Source organism: Macrotis lagotis, chromosome 8, assembly GCF_037893015.1.
Source record: "Macrotis lagotis isolate mMagLag1 chromosome 8, bilby.v1.9.chrom.fasta, whole genome shotgun sequence".
Taxonomy (NCBI): Eukaryota; Metazoa; Chordata; class Mammalia; order Peramelemorphia; family Peramelidae; genus Macrotis; species Macrotis lagotis.
In genome coordinates, this window is record NC_133665.1 from 38242664 (window position 1) to 38270625 (window position 27962).

General features: G+C 34.5%; 1 protein-coding gene and 1 long non-coding RNA gene across 6 annotated transcripts in view; one reads left to right on the top strand and one right to left on the bottom strand.

Annotated features, from left to right (window-relative positions):
* The window catches only part of LOC141495407 (guanine nucleotide-binding protein G(q) subunit alpha), a 302819-nt gene that overhangs the window by 148723 nt on the left and 126134 nt on the right, over positions 1 to 27962 (top strand). The window lies entirely within an intron of this gene.
* LOC141495408 (uncharacterized) overlaps positions 1 to 27962 on the bottom strand; it is a 156255-nt gene that overhangs the window by 9300 nt on the left and 118993 nt on the right. For 4 of the 5 annotated variants that reach the window (XR_012470767.1, XR_012470764.1, XR_012470765.1 and 1 more), the window contains 2 exons: positions 16667 to 16793; positions 12290 to 12349 (listed from right to left, as the gene is read on the bottom strand). This is a non-coding gene — a long non-coding RNA (uncharacterized LOC141495408). The remainder of the gene's footprint in view (positions 1 to 12289; positions 12350 to 16666; positions 16794 to 27962) is intronic. The other variant, XR_012470766.1, reaches the window with a different exon arrangement.

Sequence of the window (27962 nt, forward strand, 5' to 3'; positions counted from 1 at the left end):
CCTTTTGTGGACCCAGTTTCTTCAAATGAAAAATGAGGGTGTTGACTTATATGATATCTGAAGTTCTGTCCAACTTCAGCTATGTGACTAAAATTTTAAGTTCCATTTCAAATACCCTGGATAAGTTTATTTCTTTTTTCTTTTTTTTTTACAACGCAATGGGGTTAAGTGACTTGCCTATGGTCACACAGTTAAATAATTATTAAGTGTCTGAGGTTGGATTTGAACTCAGGCACTCCTGATTCTAGGGCTGGTGCTCTAACCAGTCCACAACCTAGCTGCCCCCAGTAGGCTTGTTTCAACTATTAGTGCCTAGAGTATAGATGATGGAAAATGAGTGAAAGAGAGCAATGTACTGTTGTAGATTTTCCTTTCCTAATGAACAGGTGGCAGAAAGCAATGCTTAATTGCTACCATTATAATGTTTATTTCCAACATCTTCCCTCTCTCCCTGTGGCCTAACTTTCTTTTTCCTTAAGGTTAGTCATAGAGCTCGATAATAACATTTTAATTTTTCTCAGTTTGCTAATGTGGCATTTTTATTACTGGTTACCTCATTTAGGAATGGTCAGGGAGCTTCTCCAAGGTTTTGTAATCACTCAGACTCAGGACCATCTTCCTTCTTCATGCCTCACATGAAATCCCAGAGCTGGACTGAGTGAAGTGGGACTCTAAGAAGTTATTAAACTTTAGAGAAAATGCGTTCATTTTCCCAGTCAACCCCTATTTGGGGGCTCTAGAACTCTGTATCAGAGGTCTTGGTTTCAGAGGACTTTTCTTCCCTGGGTTCTTCACAATTATTAGGGAATCAGAAAAATTGAGCAAGGTTACCTAAATTTTTTTCCTTTGCTTTTTGCTTTGCAACTCAAATAGTAGTATTCCAAACCAGGTTAAAATATAATAGAAAACTGCTTAATAAAATAAATAAAAACATGTCACAACATAGGTAATATTACTTTGTCATTTTCTATGTCAGTATATGACCCAAGGATTCTGTTTGAGTTTGACACCACTGGTTCAAAGAACTAAAAAAAAAAAAACACCTATGTGAGGGCTTTATCATTAATGGAGATGTCAAATTCAGTTATTATTTTTCCCAGACAATAACTTTTACCATACTGGGATTATTGAATGTAGAGCAACACCACTCTATGGCATAAAATTTCATTTTTCTATGTCTTTTGAAATAAAGGAAATTGTCTCATTTCAGTAGAATTATAGTCAAGAATGTGTTTTGAACATCTGTGTGGTTTTTTTGATATTTGCATTAGAAAGGGCATTGCTAATGGTGTTATTATGCATATATTTGAGTGTGTTGGATAGGATTGATGAAAACCAGTTGCCTCTTTTCTGCTGCACCTATGAGATGACTGCTCATTGACCTCTGATTCACTATCTTCAGAGTATGTATGTCATAGTCATTTTGCTTTCCTTTTAAAGACATAGATGATGGCATCTGAGTTATCTTTTGTCTTTCTTTGGAAAGTTCATATCTAATATACCTATCAATTAAACCGCAGTGCTTAAAGTTGAAGAAAAATGATAACTAATAATGATGATATGATATGTTGGGTGCATTTAAAGATGAGTTCATTTATGTAAAATGAATATATTGTTATTAGACCATGGGGGCTTATGAGATCTAAGAATATGAGAGTAATTTTGAGTAATTTTCCTATTTCTAACACTATTAATCAATCTGTGTTTATAGGCATTTGTAATCAATAAATAATTATTTACTAAGTAGTTATTATGCATTTGCCAATCATTTGTCTAGCTACAGGAGGGATTCAGAGAAAAGAGAAATAGGCTCTGATCTTATATTCTATCAAGAATAACAATACATATTTATAAAATTGTGGATTAAGCATTGAATGAATTAATGACTTGAAAAAGAAAGTTCAAAAAGATACTGTGAGAATGGTTCAGCATAATTTGACACCACTAAGTTTGATTATAGGCCAAATTAAGACCTTGCTAAATCATCCAAAAGCTAAAGAATACCTAGAATCTGAAAAATGTCTGCAAAACAACAAAGTTATTTCAGCGCTAGTCAATAAGCACCTAAAAAGTTAATGGAATGCCACTCGAAGAATATTGGATTCAGTGTAAAAGAATTTTGAGTTCAAATTATGTTAACTTTTTTTGCTGCCTGTGGGATCTTGGGAAATTATTTAATCTCCATCACTTTCCTTTCCTCATCTGTAAAATGAGAGGCTTAGACAGGATGACCTATCAGATTCTTTCCAATTCTAAATATTTAATCCTCTAAGTCAGAGGATATATACATAATATATAATATATATGCATAATATGTAATATACATAGTCATATACAAATATGATTCTGTTCTCAGTAAGGAGAAATATACAAAAAGCAAAACAAAACAAAACTTCTGGGGCTTTTTCTGGAAGACCTTATGATCTTAAGGGGAAAACATGCAACATAAACAAACTTGGGAGAATTTAAGAATGAACTTTCATAATAGAGCAATCCAAACAGAGAACACGGCTGCAATGAACTCTTTTTAAATTAATCCCAGCAACTATAGGCATTATGCATGGTCTAGTTTTAGTCTCTTTCAATAGGAACTTGGGAAGTTGATGACTTGAATGTTCCTGGTAACTCCAGGGACAGCATTACAAAACAAACACTCATAATCTCTGAATTTTAGACCTTTTTAAAAATTTAAAAGTGATGTCTTTGTTTCTAATTAGGCAGAACAACTGAACTTAGATAAAGCTAATGTGTAAAAGGAAGTCCCAGGGACTCATCTGGAATACAAGAAATTCCTATGTTTTTCCTTTCCTGTTCATTTTACTGTTACCCTTGCATTTTACTTCTGTCACTCAAATGTATTATGAGGAATTCACAGATGATACAAAGTTCTTGTTTTTGTAAGAATTCCCTCTTCTCATTTTATCCCTACATTGATATACACATACTCTGTGTGTATATACCTGTTATATAAACATGCTTTTAAATTATATTTCTTAATGCATTTTTCATACAGTTCACCCACATATAACTATATATATGCAGATATAGGTAAATTGTTTCAAAAATAACTACCAACAAATTGGTGGTTTAAGAATTAAAAAGTATTTTTGTCATATACTGTATTATAATCATTAGAGACTTTACAAGTCTAATTACATGATGTATATATATATATATAACTCAATGTATATTATAAACACATGTATTTGCACTATATATATATATATATGTACATATATATATATAAACACAATGTACATTATATCTTTCTGACTTTATTTTTCAAATGCACTTGCTAGGAAGGGTTTAAATATATTATCCCTATTACTGTTTAATAATAACTCTGGATTCAGAAGCATTCTTTAATTGTTCTAAGTAACTGACAGAAATTGACACTACTGACATATGCCAAAACTCAACTTCCCTGAGAAACAGAGTATTAGTAGACTGATAAGTATGCTATCTCCTTGCATAATGCTCACTTCCTTTGTGGTAAAAAACTGTAACGGTTTTGATATGTAAAGAAGACTTTGAAAGACATTAGATACCTTTCTGGGTAGGGAACAGTGATTTTTATAGTTTTATAATTATTTAGGAGATTATCTTTGTGTATTATACAGACTCTGGTCTAGCTTTTAATCTCCTGTTCCTCAGTTTATAACTTTTTTCAATCTGATGCATTACTAAATAGCTGATAACTTTTTTCAAGTGCTTACTATTGTCAGAGCATTATAATAGGTAAAATAAGTAGGATACTAGAATGCATAGTCCTGGTCCTTAAGATAACAATACAGCTGTGAATGCAAAATATCCATTCCTTAGAGACTTTTGCTGACCTGAGTATGGTGGAGTGGTTCTAAAAAACAAAACTATGTAGGGAGAGATCAAAATGAGTAATTATCTCATGCAAATGAAGCATAAAATGAAAACCTGATACAGAAGAAATTAATAGGGGGGGAAGGATGGGTAGAGCTAGATCTTTATTCTCTTTGGTAATGGGTGAGAAACATGTTTTTAATCCATTACCCTATAAACTCATATTTACATATGTATGTATGTATGTATGTATGTATGTATGTATGTATATATGTATGTATATAAAATGCCTTTACCAGTCTATATGGAAGAAAGTTCTTTCCCAAGGATGTCCTCCCTTTCCATGCTTTCTATCTTGCCTTCTTTTCATGCCCCCTACTTTCCAGCAAACACAGAACTGTTAAGATATTCTTGATTTGAATTAAGGTTATTTTACTTTCTTCTCTTTCTCTTCCATTGAGAATTGGAAATTGGTGGGAGTAGTGAAAAGGTAGGGGATAAGGCTGAATTTGTTAAAATTTACTGAGTAACCTTAGCAGTAAATTTGAACTTTCTCACTCTATGTACTTTTTCTCTGCCTTTAATCTCTTAGGATACTTATCCATGAATTCTCTTCCCTAGGACAATTAGAAAAAAGACTTTCTAAATCTTTGTCATAATGGTAGTGTGTTTTAGTGGAAAGAGAACTTCACTTGGGGTCAAATAATGAGAATTCATATCCTAATTCCATTTACAGACCTATATTGACCCTAGACAAGAACCATTCTGTGACTGTGAACAATTTTGTGATTCAGTTTCTTCATTTATAAAATGAGGAGGAGGGTGAGATAAACTAATCTCTAAAGAGACCTCTAGGTCTGGTATGATATAATCTATTATTTTTTTTTTTGCAAGGCAAACGGGGTTAAGTGGCTTGCCCAAGGCCACACAGCTAGGGAATTATTAAGTGTCTGAGACTGGATTTGAACCCAGGTACTCCTGATGCCAGGGCCGGTGCTTTATCTACTATGCCACCTAGCTGCCCCTGCTGTTATATATTCTAATGACTAATCTATTATTTACAATTATTTTTAAAGTACTCGGAAGGGTTAACCGTTATCATGTAAGTAAAATGTTGAAGTCAGAAACTACCCTCTCTAATTTTAGGAGATATAAGAGAGAGCTGACAGGTTAGTGTCCATGGAGGATATTTTTAAAAATGTAATATAGAATTTTGACAGGGCTTAAGGATAATGATATAATTATCATTAGGTACTATGAATTAGACAAAACATATCCTTTGCCTATAAATGGTATTTTGATCACATAATAAGTCTGAAATATTCAAAAGATTGTCTGACTTGTTCAGTGAAGCTAGAAAATATTCTTTATTTGTTCTCTTTAGACAGATTGCCATCACAGTCAAGAGAAAGAAGTGGGAATTTTGTCTATATAGCTGTTGTGCTTTGTTGTCTGTAGATTCAGTTTTAATCATTGCCTTGTTATTCCTTTGCAATTTGGGGGTTTTCAGTGTGTGTGTGTGTGTGTGTGTGTGTGTGTGTGTGTGTGTGTGTGTGTGTGTGTGTGTGTCTCTGTGCTTAATTTGAATATTATGGGTCAGTATTTCATAGGAGTGAATTGAAGACAAATGATAACTGGTGTGGCAATGCTGAGAGAGCTAAGATGTGAAGAATAATAATAGCTCATATTGATGTAATACTTAAAAACTTTACATAGTGCTTCTTTCACAATAACCCAGTGAGACAGACAATGCAAGCAATATTATTCCCAGTTATGCAGATGAGAATGTTAAGGCTTAGAGATGTGAAGGGAGATTTATGATGTCTATAGTCACACAAGTGTCAGAGCTAAGAAGTATGCACGTGTGTGTGCATGTATGAGAATCCTAGGGATAGTTTTCCTAGCTCTTGAAACTGTAACTAGTGAGATAGTCACTGAAGGAGAAAGCTTCTAATCTAGTTCTTTTATAGCAAATCAAGACATGTCAACTAGTATTTATTAAGAACCTAATAGGTGCCAGACAGTGGGATGGGAATATAAAGAAAGGGAAAATAAATGGCATAATCCAGTACCTACCCTCAAAGTGTGATGGGGGGGGGGGACAGCATGAAAATAATTGTGTACAAATAAGTATATACACAGAATAAATTGAAAATCATCTCAGGGAGATGACTCTGAGATTCAGAAATTAGAGAAACATGTTATACTGAAAAAAGGTATACAATCTTAAAAAGGATGTTCCCACTATTTTTTTTATCTGTAAATCCCTAATGGGTTGGGGAAGAAGTGATGATTAAACACAGTAATCAAGACATATGTGGCCTCATCAGCAGAGAGCAGAGGACAAGCCATTTTTTTTCCCATTGGAGGCTTTCTTAGAATAATTTTTTTCTGTAGTTTTTTGTTTCCTGAACATCTTATTCATGCCTTTTGTCTGTTATATGAGTTTGTTTCTCATCCTTATCCAAAGAAAAAGTTAACCAAAAATATCTGAAACATTGACTTACTTTAACACTGTAGATGGCTTTTTGTGCTAATATTTGTCTATCTCTCTGCAACTATGGAAGAATACTCATTATTTTTTCTCTGGGACCTTCACTGGTTTTTTTTAAAGTCTTTAGAGTTAACTTCCTTTTAGCATCCTTTTCAAATAGCATCTTGCCATCAGACTCAGTTGGCTGGGGAGGAGAAAGTGAGGCTGGTGACCTTGCATAACCATCCCTTAGTTAAATCCAATTCACTTGCAAGTCATGGCATTAACTTACTGATGTCATGGTCATCTGTGAGAATGAAGGACAAACAATAACATTGCATACGTTCTTGGTTTACTCTATTTCAGTTCATACAATTGCTCCTCATATTTGTTATTGCTTGGTGCATAGTTGTGTGTGTGTGTGTGTGTGTGTGTGTGTGTGTGTGTGTCTTATAGTAGTTTTTCAGTAAATCCCCAATTAATAGGTACCCACTTTGTTTCAATCTCCTTGCTACTTCAGAGTGTTACTGTGAATCTTTTGGTTATATTATTATACCATTATCTCTGACTTTAACTTCTTTGTGATATAGGCCCAGAAATGAGGTCTCTCTGGGTGAAATGATAAGGATAATTTGATCACTTTTTCTATTGAATTCCAGAGTGAATCAACCCATTTGTAATTCCATCAAGGATTCATTAGTATGACTATCTTTTTACAACACTCTCAATATTATCAATATAGCTCCAGGCTTTGGTCATCCTTTTTAGCTTGCTTATGCAAAACTGAAGAGTTGTTTTTATTTACATTTCTCCTAAGCTTAGCAATTGGATCATATTTTCATGTTATTTAGGGTTATAATTGTTCTTTTGAAAGCTCTTTGTTTATGTCCTTTGACTGCTTATCTATTTAGAATGGCTCATAGTATTATTTATATATATATATATGTAAATGTATATATTTGTATCAATTTCTTGTATATTTTGAAGTTCAGGCTTGAATTAGTGATATTTAATCTTTGCCAAATCCTGTTGATAACAGCTCTTGAATTTATCTTCTTCTCCCCTTTGACAATGGCACCAGTCTCTTAAAATTTCTCATCACCTTACAACAGGATTTTTGTGGTACTATCTGATTGATTTTTCCTGCCTCGGATATCTTTCTCACTCCAGTCTATCCTCCTCTCTGCTATTTAAATGTTCTTCCTAAAGTCTAACCTCGTCACCCTCCTATTCAATAAACTCAGTGGCTAGGAGCAAATGCTCTGTTTGGCATTCAGATCCCTTTATAACCTTGCCCACTAATATCTTGCCAGTCTTCACACACTTGACTCTTCTTCACTTACTATTTTGATTCATTGACACAGGCTTCCTTTGCTGAGGATCATTGCATCTCACTACTATTCATTTTCATTGGGTGTACCTTATTGCCAAATTCTCTCCTTTCTCATCTCTGCATTTTGATGTTCTTAGCTTTGATCAAGTCTCAGTTAAAATACAATCTTTTTTAAGACACTTTTCTCTATCCCAAGACTAGTGTCTTCCTTCTATGAGTTATCTCCAGTCTACTCTATAAATATCTTTTTTTTGTATTTCATAGTTGTTTGTATGTTGTGTCCCCAGTTAGATTGTGAGCTTCTTGAAACAAGGGATTACCTTTTGCCTTTCTTTGTAACCCCCCATTGCTTTGCACAAAGTGGATGCTTAATAAAGCATATTGACTGATTATTTAATGCAAATATTGAGTGGAATGTGTGTGAATATTGTTTATTAGCAGAAGATAAACAACAGATCTTTTTGAATAATAAACCACTGGACTATTACCAGTATTAATTAATTAACTTATTAAGAACAACTATTTCTGGGGCGGCTAGGTGGCGCAGTGGATAGAGCACCGGCCCTTGAGTCAGGAGTACCTGAGTTCAAATCAGACCTCAGACACTTAATAGTTACCTAGCTGTGTGGCCTTGGGCAAGCCACTTAACCCCATTGCCTAGAAAGCAGCAACAACAACAACAACAACAACAAAAACCCCAAAAAACAAGAACAAGTATTTCCTAGATTCCTCCTAAGTGCTAGTTACTGTGTTAGATACTGGGAAGCCAAACCCACAAATCAAGTCATTCTTTACTCTAGGAGTTTCTATTCCATTCAATTTCATGCTTACATGTATGGAAGTAAGAATTTCTATTTATAAAATATGTAAGGTAAATTCAAGGTAACTTGAGGGAATAGGGAATACTCTAACACTGGGGGAATCAGGAAAGGTTTAATACAGAAGAAGCTGCTTGAGTAGAGTTTCAAAGAAAACAAGATATTTTGAGAGATGGCGATGAGGAGACAGAGTGCATTCCAGGAATGGGGTGGGGGGAGTGAAACAGTGCACAGAAGTAGACATGGGAGACAGAGGGGGATATATGAAAAACAGCATGAAGGCCAGTTTGTCTGAGTCATATGGTACAGTAAGGGAAATCATGTATAATAACAATGAAAAGATAGGTTGGAACCAGGTTTTAAAAGATTTTTAAAAACTAAACCTAAGAACTTATATTTGATCCTAAAGATGTAGAAAACCATTGGAGTTTTTTTTGAGCAGGGGAGTGACATGGTCAGGCTTCAGGAATGACACTTTGGCAAGTATGTGGAGTATGTTTTGGGGAGCAGAGAAGCTTGAGGAAATGAGGCAGTTAGGAGCTCAGCATTGCTTAATTGTCATTATTACATTTTGGGGTTTTTTTATTATCATCTTGTATCCAGAATGCTTGCAAGTAGGGAAGAAGATTATTAAGTAGAGTGGATCTCCTCAGCTTTTATCTGTGGGCTCAAAGCAAAAGAATCCCCAGTGATTAGCAAAATGCTGTTCACAGGGCATGTACTTTTGCTTATCTCTTATTGAATGAACAAATAAATTATATGAATAAAAATGATCACTCCCTTCACCTTGAGTCCCATAAAGTTTACTCAAGCCTTTTGTCCTATGATGTTTCAGCCATAAGGTTAACATCTGTTTAATATCTCAATTTAAAAGTTATACATGTAGTGAAGATCAATGGAGCCTATCTCTCCTGTAGCATATCTTTCTATCATATATCTATCTATCTATCTATCATCTATCTATCTATCTATCATCTATCTATCTATCTATCTATCTATCATCTATCTATAATTTATAAACCCCTTCCTCATTTTTATAATTATCTTTACGGCATTATTGCTTATTTTGTCTAACTTTTAAATTCCAAATATTCAACCTTTTCCTATCTTAGATTTCTTTTTCTAGCCTGACTTCTGTCCTCTTTCTATAGCTTTCATTTTAAAATGATTCGATCAGCAAGTGTTTAATGAACATTTGTGTTCCTAGCACTGAACTATGATTGAGATATTTTTAAAAGTATAAAACATAATATCTATCCAGAAGGAATTTACCATTCTTATTGTGATTCAAAACAAGCACACTTGAAATAATCTATGAAGAAATGTATACTTGCTGTTAACGAGTACTTTAAGATCACTAATGAAGATGTTCCCTACCAAGATATAGATTATAATCTATTTATGTCTGTCTGTTTCATGAAACTCCTGTCCCTGGCCTTTATCAGTTCACCATAAGGATTCATTCAGCATTCTGGGGACATTCCTTGTATTAATTTGACTTAATGATGTGGACAAGGGCCATCCAGTGACTAAACCTTGCCTGTGTTGCATGACATGTTCATTTTCTTTTTTTTCTATTCTGCATTTCTTCTTTGAAGACATCCTTTCTTTATAGTTCTTTATATGTTATATATTGCAGCCTTTTCATACACATCATCTTCCTCTCCTTTGAACTATTGGTTGAATATTAATTTGTAAGTACTGTAGACATCAGTAGAATATTGTGTGTGTGCATTAGTTTGTACATATATACACAGACTCACACACACACACACACACACACACACACACACACACCTATTCACTTTAGGGAGAAGTTTGAAGTCATGAAAGGAGTTCTATAGTTTCCCCTAATTACATAATCCCCTAATTAGCATAATCCAGGCTGTTCTGTTCCTTTTATTTAAACTGACCATAAATCTTTGTCATTTTATTTTGTCTGTCCCAAGTGTCTGATCTTCCAAGAGTAGCACCCTGTTCTGCAGAGTAGGATGCTATATATATTTCCCCCTTTATCTACTTATTTCTTTTTTCTTATTAGTTATCCTCTCTCTCTCCCCCTTGATTTATAATAAAACTAATTCTTTCCAGTGATTTCCAGTCTTTCAGGTGTCAGAGTAATTATGGTGCACATGTATCTCTCAACAAAAAAAACATATCTAGATAATTTTAATAGCTTAAAACCACACTAATACTTTTGGGACACCCTTTACAAACTGTTTTCTACTAGAGAAGACAAAGAGTAAATTCTTGGTTATTAACCATAACCTACCCAGTACTATTCATTTTTGTGTGCCACTTGGTTCTAAGGGCTAGAACTGCAAATTAATTTACAATATCAATATGCAATTTAGTCATAGTTCATGGTAACAGAAATTATTCAGTTAAAAAATTGAAAATAAATTATAACAATTGTGTTCCATTGGAAAGCATATCAGAAGTCAAGTCAAAAAAACCTGGAACCAAGCCTGATTATCATTTACTACCAGTGTAAGCATCTTTTAAGTACCTTGGGACTCAGATTCCTCATTTGTAAATGATATCTAGATGATCTCAGAGTTCTCTTCCAATTTTATGATCTAATATTTATTTCACATGGGTATGCCAGGGAAATAAGATGGGGGCAGGAGGTGAGGTAGAGCTGAGCCTCATCTCTGATTGCAAAGGGTTAAGTGAATATACCTGTCACAGTGTATGCCATTCAGAGGTGAGGCTCAACTTTGCTTCATCTCCATTCCTTTATGACAAGTCACTGGGATAGATGGATGGAGAGGGAATGAGTTTTGAATTTATTTTTATTTTTGCAAGGCAATGGTGTTAAGTGGCTTGCCCAAGGCCACACAGCTAGGTAATTATTATTAAGTGTCTGAGGATAGATTTGAACCCAGGTACTCCTGACTGCAGGGCCGGTGCTCTATCCACTGTGCCACCTAGATGCCCCGAGTTCTGAATTTTGAATGGTGCATTTTGAAAGTGGTAAGTTTAGGTTAGCTGCTCACAATCTTTGATCTAGAAAGAAGTATTTATCTTTTTTGATTCCCTGAGAACACTAATTATCTATCAAGACATGGTCATTCACAAAAATGATTTCTGTTTGTATTTGAGGAAAACATTTTTGAATTTTGGGTAGCATATTTTGAAGGTGGTTAGGTTAGTCTTATTGAGTATGATCTTTCCCTTTCCCTTGATCTAGGAAAGAATGCTATATCTTCTTTGATGCCATAGAAACATCATTTATCTATCAGTTATATAATTATCTAACCTTCATGAAAATGATTTTATTTTAGCATGAGATGAAATGAAGCCCATATTCACGATCCAGATTGGAGATATCTCTTTTAGCTGTAGTACTAAGTTGAAATGATTTCATCATCTTGATTAGCCTAATTCTTGGTACTTCTCTTCTTAAGCACATACTGGAGAAATATGGCAGCACAAAGTGTGCAATGCTTTTTCAAGGTTCATTTTAAACAGTAGTCTACTGAATGTTAACTAGACATTTAATATCCTTCACACCTGTGAGGTTCAATTAGTAATCTCCCCAACTGAATCAACAGCTTGCAAGTAAGAATAAGTAGATCTGTGCCCAGTGGCCCTCTGATGTATCTCATTGAGTGTGTTGACAAGTATTAAATTAGTATGGAGGCTCTGTGCTCCTTTTAAAGAAGTTCTGGACTATGAACTTTGGATTCCTTTAGGTCTGAAGAGAACTCTCTTTAAAGCTTTGAGGACTCACTCTGGAAAATCATTATGCAGGAGCAATAGTAGCAGTACTTTTTATATTACCATCTCGATTCCTCCATTATTTAAGAATTGTGAATCTTAAGAACTCAAGGCATCTTTACTTACCTGTTCAGTTTTCTTCCTCAGAGAGTGTATTAAGAACTTGAAATGAGGATCATCACTCCCCTGAATATAAAGGTGATGACACAAAAAATTTACAGCATTTAAGCAAACTTAAAATTATAGTTTGAAATTATTTTTATTTAGATTTAGTAGAGAGCACTGTGTTAATACTCAGAGAATGAAAGTATTCAAATTCAATTTAATTGTGTCATGCTATATAACATTTATATTTCACGAGTATATACTGCATGTGGGTCACTTTCTAGGTCAAAAAACATTTGTTTAAAATTCACTTGCAGGGGCGGTTAGGTGGCCTAATGGATAGAGCACCGGCCCTGGAGTCAGGAGTACCTGGGTTCAAATCCAGTCTGACACTTGATAATTACCTAGCTGTGTGGCCTTGGGCAAGCCACTTAACCCCATTTGCCTTGCAAAAACCTAAAAAAAAATTCACTTGCATATAAGTAGAGCCTATTGAAAACATGGTACTGAATGATTTAAGTTAGAAGGAAAGAAAAAGAAAAGCCACAAAAATCTGCCACAGTTTTTGATGTTTTGGGGGCTAGCAAAATCAGATAAAGAGTTGTGCACAAATTTTCCATGGCCAGTTTTTAATTAGGACCACCCAATATTGTAATCCTTGTCCTAAATTCTAATTGTATGGCTTTTGTCTGTCTCTAAAACATAATCAAGGATTAGCATTTACTCACTAGACTCCCAGAATCTCTTTTGAAGTCTGGAAATTGATTAGTTTCTCTATGCTCTCTACAGTCACCTAAAGCAAAAGCAGGAATGTGCCAGAGTGTTGTGAGACTGTTTCTTCAACCCCTAGAGAAGCAGACTGTATCATTATTCTTCTCTGAACTTGTTCCAGGAAAGTGCCCATCCTTGCTGCCTAAAAGGTTTAACTGTATCTTGGATCAACTTATGAATTTTTCTAGGCTTACTGAATGCCAAAATTTCCGGAACATATCACTCTCTTGAGCTAGATAGAATATATTGAAAAACGAAAAGCTTCTAACTCCATCAGGACTGCCATTCTATATTTCCAAAATGCCACTTATAAGGAAGTCATTTGATCCATATGTACTATGCCAATTACTTTCTTCATAAGTGCCCAGTGTTTATGTATGAAGAGACTCAACTCAGTTGCTGAAAATTATGTAATACTGGTCATTTGTGCCCCCAAACTTCAACAGATCTGTTACCTTATTAAAGTGAGTTTTTCTCTTCAATCATTCAAATCACAACCCATCTAACCCTTTCCATTCAATGTGACTCTTATCCCTTTCCTTCCAGAAGTTTGCTGCAAGGGTTCTTCTCAAAGCACTAGAACTTTTCTTGAATTCTCTAGACAGTATAAGGGTATCACAGGAGCTAAAAATTAGAAAAATGATGCCTTACCTCAGAACTGCTTGTTGGTAATTTAATTGTTTTGTAATATCATAGAAGCAAGATATATTAATTTTAGATGTAGAGTACATAGCATTGTTCATTGGTGTCACAAAAGATGTGTTTGTCAAACCATAGACACTGAACTGCATAACAATATTGTTATAAATAAGGTGTAAGAATGACATTTTAAGGATTTGTGATGTTATGTTTTATCCTTCAGTGAAATGATGTTGGTTAAGCAGACTTTATGTATATCATATGCTAGTATAGTTAAATGATAGTGCCCAAGATATTGCTGGATAATCTCTTTGCTTTTGATAAGAAAATTATTAGCTAGAAAGAGCAGTATCTGGAGCTATTCTGTTCTCTGTATTCTCACTTCCATATTCCAATAATCTATAGAACTTTAGGGTTAGAATGAATCTTAGAGGTTTTTGGATCCAAATCTTATCTCAGGTTTAAATTCTCTTCATCTTGAAAAGTATTGATTCAGTCTCTGATGCTGTAAGATATTCAAGTGTGGTAATATTGCTAATCTTGGCAAAGCTGGTAGGAGCCTTAGAGAGACTTCTCTTTTTTCAGTTGATGAAAATAATGCAATATTGGTCACTTGTACCCCATTTGGGCAGCTAGATGACCCAGGGAATAGAATATTGGGTCTGGAGTCAGGAAGGTTCAAATTCAAATTTGAACTCATTCACTTATTAGCTCTTTGACTCTGGTCACTTAACCCTGTTTGCAACAACAGCATAGGATTACTTACATGCACACGTGTGTGTGTGTGTGTGTGTGTGTGTGTGTGTGTGTGTGTGTGTGTGTTACACTTAAGGGACTTCCCTTTGGGGTGACTCACAGTTTCAGAGAATTATTGACTCTAGATATCAAGTATCTTTGCAACTCCTTTCACATAAAGCCTTCGTTTGGCTTACATATGTCCTATATCAATTCCTCAGCTAACTTACGTGTAGACCTGACCTCTTCCCTTTGTTCCTCAACTCCTAACCTGGATCCTTGTTTCCTTGACCCTCCCTCCCCTCCATTTTCTGTGTCTCAATATCTTCTTATATCTCCCGGCTTTATCTGACCTCTTTGGATTTGGCTTTTGCTAGTCAGCACGTCCTTCTGCCAAACCAAACTCTGTTTCTCTCCAGGACAGCTCTGTCTTATTGCTACCCCAAACACAGAGAACTTTCTGGCGTTTCATTACAGCAACATTTTATTACTTCCTCTTTATCTTCTAACAAACTGCGTGTATATGTGCATTATGGGTAGGCCCAGGATGAACTTGCAAAATTCATTAAATGAAAATTCTAAGTCTGCATTTATATGGGGTAAGTTAACTGAGTGAGAGCTGTGAAACAAACTTGGCTTGGTTCATTTCACCTTATCTATAGTGAATGCTTCATAGTAGGGAGCCTAAAGCCTACACTAGATTATTTGTTTGACGTTAAGCATAGGCTGTGGCAAAGCAAGATAACCAAATTTTATGTGGTCTCACTTCCAGTTCACCATAGTTGTACAGACATGACTTCCTTCATAGTGGCCACAAGAAAAATAATTCCTCACAAATTCATCCCAGTTCATCAAAATTAATTTTATGATATTCAAACCATATGAACATAGTCACATAAGAAAGGGGCATGATATGCAGGCCCAGCTGTCATACTGAAATCCCACTTTAACCTGATCAAGGGTACATGCAGCCAAATACAAGATTAAAGGTTCAGCCTAGACAGCTGACAAGTTCTAGGTAACCCACAGCTATTAATGTACTTTTGAGTTTTATGCAGAAAGAGACAAAGGAATGTAGGTATTCCAATGTAGGGTGAAGCCATTGCAACTGCCTTAGAATATTCTCTAGTGTACTTATGTAATGAGCCTAAACATAGGAGTTGGTAGAAGCCTTTATTAATCAAACTATATACTCCTGGTCATTTAAGTAGGCACCATTTTTCACTACACTGGAATAAAACTGGATATGAATCTATAGAACCTGAATCAAAATTATGTTTCTACCACTTAATAACTTATGGGTCCTTAGGGAAGTTAACTAGTCTCTGTGGGCCTCAGTTTCCTTACTTGTAAATCAAGGAAGTTGAACAAGATAATTTCACTTGTCCCTTCCAGATCTAAATCTATAATTGTCACTTCATCCTTATTTGTAAATTCTACTTCCCCTCTGGTTCCCTTCTGATACCATTACTTTAACACAAAATAGAAAATTAGTACATGGGAGAAGTACCAAACATGATGAGAAATCAGAAGGAAAAGTGCTTTAATTCTCTACCCAGTAATACAATTAGCAAGGAAAATAGCAACATAATTGACATCTAGTTAACTATCCATTTTTAAAAGTTCAATATTTCTTTTCCTTTTTTTCCCTCTACCTCCCAGTGTCTTTTTACTTTCCTTTTTCTTAATACTAAACATTGCTAAGTTGATTTGTCATGGTAGAGTCCCCAGTGTGACCATCTTTAGATACTCACAACCCTCTGTGGTCTTCCTGTCAAATTTCCTGTGCAATGTATTGTTTCGATACCATGTGAGTCAGCAATATGGGTGGTACCAGTGTCAAACAATTACTAAAGCCATAGTCAGCACAAAATATTTTAGATTAGGCTTCTTGAGATTCGGGTAATACCAGCAAATAAATGATATGGATATTTACTGTATGGGAAAGGACTGGAGCCAATGAAAAGGGCACAGTGGAAGGAGACTGTTTAATAATGGTGTTAAGTTGTAACATTTTTTGAACAACTGGGGCTTAAGAAGCTAATGATATAACTATTTTGTTTTGTGTGCCTCAGGATACCAGTCACCTGGGTTAAAAACCACTGAATTATCTTTGACTTTTTCTGTCTCACCTTTCATATCTGAATCAACAGAATCTTTTGCACCTTTCCCTTTCTCTGCATACACCCATCACTCAAGGATAAGTTTTCATCACTACTACCTTAAGTTATTGTAATTTCCTTTCAGTCTTACCTGTTTTCACAGTCCCTTCCTTCTTCAGTCGAACCTTTCCAGAGTTGTCAAAATAATCTTAATTATGGTCTAGATCTGACCATTTTGCTTTTAATGTTTAAAAACTTCCAGTGATTCTCCATTGTCTCTGAAATAAAGTACAACTTTTTCAGCTTGATACCAACCTACTTTTCTGCAATTTTTTTTCACATTACTGACTGTAATAGCCTCTTCATTTCAGCTAAATTGGATTCTTAAATATTCCCCAAGCTCAACATGGTACATTTCATCTCCATGCATTCATTCACTAGGCTATGCTCTCTTCCTTTACCCTGGTGTCTAGAATGTACTTTGCTTTGCACAGAATCTTAACTTTTTCAACACTCAGCTTAAGTGCCATCATTTCTTGATATCTCTAATTGAAAATGCAATTTTCCTTTTTTCTGATATTCCTAACATACTTTGGATCTCACCTTTGTCCCTGTCTTCCTATATTGTATTATGGTTATTTGTGTCCATTTCATATTAACTCCAGTAGCTTGTAAGCTCCCTGAGGGCAGAGACTATCTCTTTTTTTGCTATTTTTGCACCCTCCAAGTCTATAATCCTTTTAGTTTGCTTTCATGGAGCTTATAGTCTAATAGAGGGATAAGATACAAAGACTTTTAACTCTAAAAAAATTGCAAGTGCTTTAGAGAATTTGAAGTACAATGAGTGCTGTGACAGAACTGAGGGGAAAGATTGTTACCAAATAGGAGTCAAGAAAAAACTTCATGGAGGATACAGAATTTTAATTTAGAGAAAAAAGTAAGAATTCACCAGATAAAGCCAGACTCTTGTGTCATTTATTTCTGAACAAGTTTGAACTTGTATCCGTGGGTCATTTCTTTGACCATTGTTATTATTAAGTAAGAATTACTTAAGCATGAATAATCAGTTGTGGAGTAACAGTAGGTTGGGGGGAAAAGGATAGATTCCAACATGTACTTTGGCCATCATTGACTCTGGCAGACTCTTGTAGCATCATTGGCTTTTGTAATTCTTTGTAAATAGAAGCAGAAAAGTAGGAACATGTGCTGATGTGATGGAAAATGAAAACATTTAAGGGACATTTTGCCCCTGCTGGTTCAGGGCCCAAATTGCATTTTCTACTAGGATCTGACAAGATCTCACATTGTTGGTTTCTCAACAGACATGAAAATTCTCACAGAAGACAGAGAAATCCATTTAACCCTAGCAATGTCATCTCAGTCTCAGCAACAATTCAACAACTGAGGTTTCATGTTCCCAAGGTTTTATTAGTCTTACAAAACATTCAATGGAGCATCATCCCAAATAATTAAAACGAAGCTGCTCTTAACAAATTGTATGAGCTGAACCTATCCTCTGATGGCGCAAGCTGATCCATCTGTCTATCTATTTGTCTATCTCTTTGAATAAAATCTATCTTTCTAATATTTGTTTATCTAACATCTGTCTGTCTGTCTATCCATCTGTTTATTTTGGTACCATAATCATCTATTATCTTGATAATAGCCCTCAGTAGGTGGTTTTCTTTTTAGAGAGAATTAGCTATTGTTCTGCTACAGTATCTCATGTATAATGGGGCAGCCGGATGTATTGACCAAGCTTCCACCACTCTCTAAAATAGGACCTCAGTATGTCTTCTATCCTAATTAAGCACCACTGTAATAACAGATGTGGGTAATCATAGATAAATAACTCCTGTAAAACACAGCAGACCTTCTGGCATGGTGTGCTCTATGGGGTTTTTTATTATAATTGTTTCCCCTTGAAATTATTAAATATAAAACTTTCTTAAGAGGTTAAGGGAAGAATCACTCACAGGGTACATTCTTATGTAGGGCAAATGTTGTTGAGGATGTAAAGTCATAATGGAGAAAATCTTGATAGTGTTAGGAAAGTGTATTCATTATGCCCGCCCTCATCCAACCTGTATACCAGCCTTCTTTTAAAAACCAAATGAACAGTTGATTGAACATTGTTTAGGTTTTCTTTGTTTGTCTGGTTTCCCATTTCCTTACCCCAAACATAAAATATTTTAAAAGAAAAAGCATGGAAAGGAAAAGGAAGAAAAAGCCCTTTTGATTCTTTGATGATTCCATGATTTCATCCAAGTAGGTATTTTCTTTCACGCTTACACATCACATTCCCTTATTATAGTATCTAGGAATTCATATAGAAAAACTTTGTTAGAACTATAGCCAAAATAATGTAAGTTAATTTCAAACTCAATTTAAATTTATACTATGAAATTTATATTGTACCTTAAAATAGTTCTTTACCTTTACTATCTGATTCGACCCTTAAAACAACCCTGTAAGGTGGTTATAATGGATATTATTTATTTTTCTAAAGAAAGATTTTATTTATTTTGAGTTTTACAATTTTCCCCTATTCTTGCTTCCCTCCCCCCCCCCCACAGAAGGCATTATGTTAGTGTTTACATTGCTTCCATGTTATACATTGATCTCAGTTGGATGTGATGACAGAGAAATCATATCCTTAAGGAAGAAAAATAAAGTATGCAATAGTAAAATCACATAATAATATAATGTTTTCCCCCTAATTTGATGGTAATAGTCTTTGGTCTTTGTTCAAAGTCCACAATTCTTTCTCTGAATACAGATGGTATTCTCCATTGCAGACAGCCCCAAATTGTCCCTGGCTGTTGCACTGAAGGGATGAACAAGTCCATCAGGGTTGATCATCACCCCCATGTTGCTGTTAGGGTATACAATGTTTTTCTGGTTCTGTTCATCTCACTCAGCACCACTTCAGGCAAATCTTTCCAGGCTTCCCTCAATTCCCATCCCTCCTGGTTTCTAATAGAGCAATAGTATTCCATGATATACATATACCACAGTTTGTTAAGCCATTCCCCAATTGAAGGACATTCACTATAATGGATATTATTAATTTACTTTTATATAGATGAAAAAATATCTCTAGAGAAAGTGACAGATTTATGCTTATTTAGGTAGGATCAGAGGCAGAATTCAAACTTGACTCTCTCTCTCTCTCCTGACCCTTTTCATTACATTGTGCTGCTTCTCAAATTTGTCCTTTTTTCATATCTCGTGAGTATATTAAATATCACAGGAGTTGTTCTTATACTTGTCTCTCACCCTGTGGCTTTTTTGTGACATCCTTCTTAACTGTTAGACTTTGAACCCAAATCTTCTTGATTCCAAGATTCTCTCCTATCACTTTTATATTTCTCTCTGAAGCCACTGCTTATATTTTAAGAAAATGACTTTCTGTAAAAGTCCTATTCTGATGCTTTGTAATGACATGGATGTGGACCTGGCTTCTCAAAATCTATAGCAGTTGAATGCTATAGATAGCAAACCTGAAAGGCTTCTAGCAAGATATTGCCTTTATGTATGAACCTGGTGACATATTGCTTGCTATTGAAGACTCTACCTAGATGAATCAGGAGAGGAGCATTACTGGTGGACTGGCTACTAAGTGAAGAATTTCTTGGCCATGGCACAACCCATTCAGTATAGTTTAGTCCCTTCCTCATCTGCAAGTAGGTGGCACAGTGGATAGAGTTCTGGAGCTGGAGTTGGGAAGTCCTGAGTTCATGACCTCAGTTACTTAATTTCTGTGTGACCCCAGGCAAGTCATTTCAAATCTGCTTGCCTCAGTTTCTTCAAATGTAAAATGGGGATTATAACAACACTCACCTTGTAGGATTATTGAAAGGATCAAATAGGATGTAAAGTGCACAAGTGCTTAGCAAATAGGAGATGCTATATAAATTCCTATTTCTTTCCCCTTACCTCCCATTCTGTGGGATAGTGGCAGAAATCAAGTATGAAGAGATTAAGAATCATATAGTTTTTGGACTCACCATTGAATATTAAGTATGGATATGCTATATTTTGGGGGCAATTAGTACAATGAATAGAACATTGGGCCTGGAGTCAGGAAAATTTTCCTTCTTGAGTTCAAATCCAGCCTCAGACATTTATGATCATTATGACCCTGGGCATGTTATATAACCCTGTTTCCTTCAGTTTCTCATCTATCAAATGAGCTGGACAAGGAAATGGAAATGGCAAAGCAACTCTATTATCTCCATGAAAATACAAATGGAGTTAGAGAAAGTCAAACATGACTGAAAAATGACTCAAGACATATTTGAGATATTGGTCCAGTGACAGATATGACTTGATATTCTTCTGGAGAATTGAGTGCCATCATTATTGAAATTCTTGCTATAAATGAAACAAAATATGTAACAAAGTGGCACATAAATATGCTGGAATTGGTTTTAACATGCATCCATGGAAGACAATCATCTTGCCTCAGAATTCTAATGATGAGTATAAGCAAAAATAGGAAAACAATTGTCCCTTGTGTCCCAATGCCTTTTGCTTAGGATGAGGAGTTAGAAATAGTACTCAAAGAATGCACTAATATACTCTAAATTGAATTGGCATGTAATTTAATGATAATTAGTATTATGTATTGAAGAAAGGGCTGGTTTTGGAGTCCTGGATATCTGGGTTCCAGTCCTGCCTCTGACTCTTGGCAAGTCACTTAACCTCCCTAGGTCAACTCTCTAACATTACTCTCTAAAACTACAAGAAACAGACAGGTACTTTCCCACATTTTTTGTTATTCAAATTTCATCTTTAAATGCTCTTGGTAAGATCTGGCTTAACTGGGTCAGGTACAAAACATTCTGTAAATTTTATTTGTCTTCATTGTTTTTTAACTATTAAAACAACAACAGCAACTGATTCTTTCAGTGCCATGTGATATAGTTCATCTTGGTCTTGTAACATTAGCTTCTTTTTTTTTTACAAGGTAATGGGGTTAAATGACTTGCCCAAGGTCACACAGCTAGGTACTTATTTAGTTTCTGAGGCTGAATTTGAACTCGGGTCCTCCTGACTTCAGGGTTGATGAGCTATCCACTGCACTGATTAGCTGTTCTATAGCATTAACTTCTTAAGGACAGTGGATAGGATGGTGGAAAAAGAGAGACAGCATTACAACCAGGAAGACCTGGATTCAAATGCTAAATGAAACACATTTTAGCTGTGGTATCCTGGGCAAGTATCTTAAGCCCTCAGTGTTCTAGGTAATACTCTAAGACCAAAAATTACCTCTGTTTTTCCACAGTCCCTTTCAAGTGTCAATTTGGGAGTTACCTGTTGCAGTGAAATAATAGACCCAGTCCTTTTGTAGTCTAAAACCAATTCTCTCCTTGATAGAGAAAACAGCAAAAAAAAAAAAAAAAAGAGTGAATAGCTCCACCTTACTTTCACCATCATTATGATTGTTCCGCATCCATCCTTAACTATTATTTTCTTTCCATAATTGGGTATTGACTATACAAAAAGACTTATTTAGAAGTTCTTATTATGAAGCCAGCCTTTATGTATTATTCACATCATTAGGTCTTTTAAATATGTCCTTAATATTTCTATTCCATTAAAGAAAGTTAATCTTTTAATAACTATTCCCTCAATATCATTTAAGTGAAATTTTTGCTTTTTAACTGCATCATTAACTGGTTTTCTAAATGGAATTTATATGCAAAATTTTTTAATATACTTGGGAATTCATCTTCACAAATGTCCGTAAATCAGAAAAGTCAACAACTATTTATTGTTTACTTTGTGCCAGACTGCTATATAAATATAAACAGAAAGAAAGACAGTTCCTGCCTTCAAGGAGCTTATATAACTAATGGAAGGAAGCTGAAAAGGAAGAGATGAGAAAACCACTCATGGGAACACTGCAATGAGAGACTGGGAAAGTCAGCCCAGAGAAAAATCAAGATATGATTGTCCTGGATGCCTTTCTTAAAATGGAGGTTGTAGGAAGAACCACTCTATCAGAGGGCCTCTCATTTAGAAATTCAATAATGTGTTTTACTTCCATTTCAATAATGGTACAAAATTCTCAAATGTGTGCCTTCTGTTCAAGGAACTGTCCAAGGATATAATATGTGTGCCTGCTATCTACACCCTAGCTGAGTTAAGAAAAGCAAAGTAGCTGTATGGATGAATTCTTTGGCCATTAAATCCATAATATGATAGCATTGTTTAGCTTCATTTGCTAAAAAGATAGTCACTGTTAAGTAATCTTTGTAATATCTTCTTATTTTATAATGAGTGTACATGATGACTGACATTGCCCCTATCTCATGGAATCCGTTGGATTTATTTCTGGAAGGATCCTTAAAGGTCATAAGGCTAAAACCTTTTATTCTACATTCAAAAAGGAATCAACATCCCAAAAACATAAGTGACTTGAATAAGTACTACTAATTGAACTCAGGCTTTCAGACATCAAATCTCTTGTTCTTCCAATAATACCAATATACCTCTGTTATCCATGTTGTCTTGAATTAGCCTTGAAAACTAAAATTGCTACATATAGTCAGACTCTAAAAGAAATCAGTGTGCCCAGTAGAAATCAAATAGCAAAGTAAGGATGTACAACTTTCTTCATCTTTCTGTTCCCTTAGTGTTTGTTGTTGCTGCACTGAAATACTTAATTTTCCTGTGAAATGTGAAGCAATAAGAGGAGAGCGGGAAGGTTAGTTCTGTGTGATAGGGTGCTCAGGGCAATGACATACAAATCTTATAGTCTAGATAGTAGCTGGTGTACCTAATAAGTTTTGGAAACTTGTTCTACAGATTGATTTAAATATTCTGAAGTTTTCAAGAACTGGTGAAAAAGGAAAAGTGATAGAAAAGAGCAAGTAAACTAATAAGAAATATAATCCTAAACATTATATTACCTCATCTCTAGTTAGGGGAAAGGGAAGAGAAGTTTTTTCCTTAATGTAGCCTTTTAAAGAATTTTGGACTATGAGAAAGATAGTATTTAGTGAAATGAGTAATTAAAGGTGTATTTCTCATCTTGCTTCATATCTGCAGTTATGGCCTAGCTTCAAAGTTCTCCTCTACTTTAAAGAAGGGACTAGTGCCCATGGATCAATTGCCCAATCTAAAATGTGCTATGTGAACAAAGTTATACAGGGAAGGGAATTTTAAAAGGATCTATAAACAAAACTAGAATAGTACACAAGATGTCACCCAAAAGTGTATTTTTATTTTATCACCTTGGGGAAGATGAGTCAAGAATACTAAAATGGGAATTTCCAAACATCTGTATAACTCTTGTATTGCCCCATCATGGTAGCAAATAAGAAATAGAAGTAACTTCTTTTCTTCATCTTATACTCTGCTCCAGATCATGGGGTGAGATTTAAATAATTTACAGTAACTGTCAGGGCCCTTTAATCTGAAATTTCAAAATGTGAAAGGAATATATTCTCCATCCCTTAAGGAAAAAAAAACCCAAAGTAATAGACAAGGTTTTTTTTTTTACAAAATTCACTTAAGAACACTACCTACAACTAAAATATCTCATCAAAACTTTAAAGCAAAACAGCCTCATTTAACATAAAATTAATACCCTTAATACTTTTTAAGTTTTTTCCTAGAATAAAAATTTAAAAACTAAACAGAATTATCTAAAACTTTTTTATAGGGAAAGTATAGAAACAGAGAGCTTTAACTTGGGAAGAAAGGATAAGGGTAACAGCATATATATATATAAAAGATTGCGTGATATGATTTGTCAGTGTTTAGGTAAAATAATTTATATAATTGTTATTTTAAAGGGTTGAAAAAAATTGATTCAAAGGTCATTGTGAAAATAAAGAGGAAGAAAAATAACAATAATTTCAGAATTACTGTTCATTTTTAATTTGAAAAGTGATTTTTACATAGTAGGAAGTCAAGGAGACTTGATGAAATAACAAATAAGATAGATAAGGGATTTCTTAAGGAGGCAAATGGGGAAAGGAAGCTATTATCTTTATATTGTATTATGCTTTTGAATGAAGAGATTACCCATTGAAAAAATCTCTGGACAAATATTTTTTATTCATTTTGATGCCAGCTTCTTGAAAAATGCAAAAGGAGTATTCTGATTATGCCTCTTCAGTACAATTTTATTTGAATTTTTATTGCTATGGTAATGTTCTTTGGCTACACATTTTCTCTATCAGATGTTTCTGTGACTGCTGTTTTTAGGGATAGAGTAAGCATCTGGGGAAGAAGCTGCTACTAATTGTTCAGATCATCCTCCCCAGGGACTTAACCTAAACAGCTCTAGAGGTTTCTGGGAAACTTCTGATGACAAATGTAGACATAAGAAACTTACTTCTTGCACTCAAAATACCATGTTCTAAATGGACCTGCCAGAGTAGCTAAGTGGTGTTCTCTTATTGGGGACATGCAATGACAATGCAATTTCCTTAAGGTACTTATGCAATGACAAGCAGTAAGTGGAAAGTTGATTTGGGAATAGCTTATTCCTCATTCTTCTACTATCTCTATGCCTTTGTAAAGGCTGCTCCTATTCCTGTAATAAAAAAAACTAACATTGGGATGGTATTTTATGCAAAGGACTTTATACACATATTTTATATATATATATATATATATATATAATATTACTTCATAAACCTCACAATGACTTTGAGATGAGAAGTATTGTCATCCTTATTTTAAGATAAGAAAGCAAAGAGCTTAAGTGACCATTATCTCACAGCTAATAAGCATCTGAAACTAGATTTGAACCAGTCTCCTGGGTTCCAATTCTGTCACTTCATACACTATACTATCTCTAGCTTCCTTCAGAACTCAGGTCTAGTACCACTTCTGAAACAAAGTTTTTCCTGATTCTCCCCACTTGCTTGACTATTTCTAAAAATCATCATGTTTATTGAGTGTGTGTGTGTGTGTGTGTGTGTGTGTGTGTGTATAATGTATATAATAGTCATCATCTTATCTATCATATAGGCATCTGCTATACTCACTTACATGTGTACTATAGACATACAAGCATTTATATATATATATATATGTATATATATATATATATATATATATATATATATACACACTTACGTGTATGCATAATGTCTGAGAGAATGTATATTCTCTGAGAGCAAAAGCTTTTTTCTTTTTATTCCCATCACCTAACTTAGTGTCTGGCACATAGTAGGTCCTTAATATCTGCAAAGTTTTGATGAACTAAAAAGAAGTCAGATCTATCAATCTAATTGCTATGCTACTACATTACCTATTTAAAATTACAACACACTTGGGACAGGGAAGAAATTGCTAATAAAAATTGTAATAAGAAATTATATTGCATTTCCTACAAGGTAGATTTAATCAAAAGTGTGTATATGTATATATGTATATATGTTTCTTTTTTAAATAGCTGGTCAGATAGAAATAGGTATTATCTATAGTCATTCCAATTGTGATAAAGCATAATGGCCTTTGAAAATCTTCACTCATCTAAATTAATGCAAATTAGCTTTGAAAGACCATCACTCAGCTAGAAAAAAGGCATCATGATCTCTGGCAAAGTTGCCAGTGTGAAAAAGTAATAATGCATTTGATTGAGTTTCTTTATGTGACAGGGATTAAGTTGAATTTGACAACATCTTCAATTAACAAGAAGGAAGTATTAAACAGTAGCCTATCAACATTTATAAATGACAATAACAGCAAGTTGTTTTAGGGGAGAAACAACAAAAGAAGGTAAACTAGACAGTGTTTAGGAGCACTTTTATTAGGAAATAAAATGTGATTTAACTTGATGAAGGCTTGCAAGCTAATTCAATACATCTCAGGATAGGGGAGAATCATTAGAAGCATAGATAATAAAGAAGAAAGAGAAATGTGGGAAGCATTACAGGAGCTTTAAGGAGGATGATAAAGAACAAATAAGAAAGTTCCAATGTCATATGGATGCTAAAATGGCCAAAGTGAAGGATCATAGGGGTAATAATTACTATTTTCCCCTCAAAAGTACTAAAATTGTTTGGAATATGAATCTTGGTATAAACATCTCATTTGCAGAAAGAAAGGAAGTGAAAAAAACTAGAAAGGGTTCATAGGATATAATCACAGTGATTCAAGGACTGAAGAGATTAATTTATGAAAAAGCATTTCTAAATTAAATAGGTACTTTTTGGCTAATCAAAATAGGAAGAGGAGGGAATTATCAACTGGTATCAAAAAAGTATATAAATACTAAGGTATGATTTAATGTGGTATAAAATCATAAAGGGCTATTTATAATGAGGAGTGATCAAGGACATTAGTTGGGGGAAAAACACTTTTGTAAATTCTTCTTGATTCACCACTCCATGCTGATGATTATCTTTTTCTTTTTTTTTAATATAACACCCCCTTCTTCTACCTTTTCTCACACTCTTGCCCTCCTTTGTTTTTCTGGATAATCAGTGGTCGCAGTACAATGATTTTTAGGGAAGCACAGAAATCTCAGATTGGGTGTGTTAGAAGCATGTTGTACTTAATCAGAGTAGTTTACTATCAGCACCACAAACTGTATGCTTTATAGAGGAAGAGAGCAAAATAGATATACACAAAATTATTCTGTTTATGAATGGAACTGGGATTTTTCCTCACATACAACCTAAATTTGCCAAAATATTATTGTTAGTTTACCTTATTCTAGTCTCTAATCTGTAATATGGGGCTTAATTTGATCTCAGGTCTTCCTGTCTGCAAAACTGGAACCCTATCCACAGTGCCACCATTATTTGGTAACTTACCAAGAGAATTTTACCCAAAGAATTAATACTCATTTACTTCAATTGGACCAACATCACAAATCTGGAATTTTGGCTTGGAAATAGAATTATGAGAGAGCAAAAGATACTTTATGTTCAATTATGAGGGTAGTTTAACTTGGTGAGTTGGGGGTTACTAGCCAGTTTGATGGACCTTTAACAAATATTTGCCAAGTGCCAAGTATGTGTTGGTAATTTGTATTAGTTCTAATGCCTATAAATAAACCATCTTTATGCTTCTTAAAAGCAAGTTTTGCCTGGAATATTAAAAGATAATGGGTTGCTGAATTATCCAGTGATTAATTAATATTTAGATGTCTGTAAAGTTTATTGGACAAATTATTTTTAGAGGTTATTGGACTGGCTTTATTTATTGAGAGAAATTAATAGCATGAATTAGAAATGGAAAGACCTAAGAAATCCTTGAGAAATATAAAGCAGGTTTTAGGGTTTTAAGTACATACCCCTAGGTTATGTGACGGTAATAGAAACATTCTATTTTTTATCTCTGAAGATGGTAGATGGAAGAAATGGGATTCTCCAGAACTCTAGACTGTGTCTACACTATATGGCCCAATAATACATTTCAGGTTCAATTTCTCTTCTGTCTTCTCACAGTTGTTGTTTGGAAAAGACCTGGGA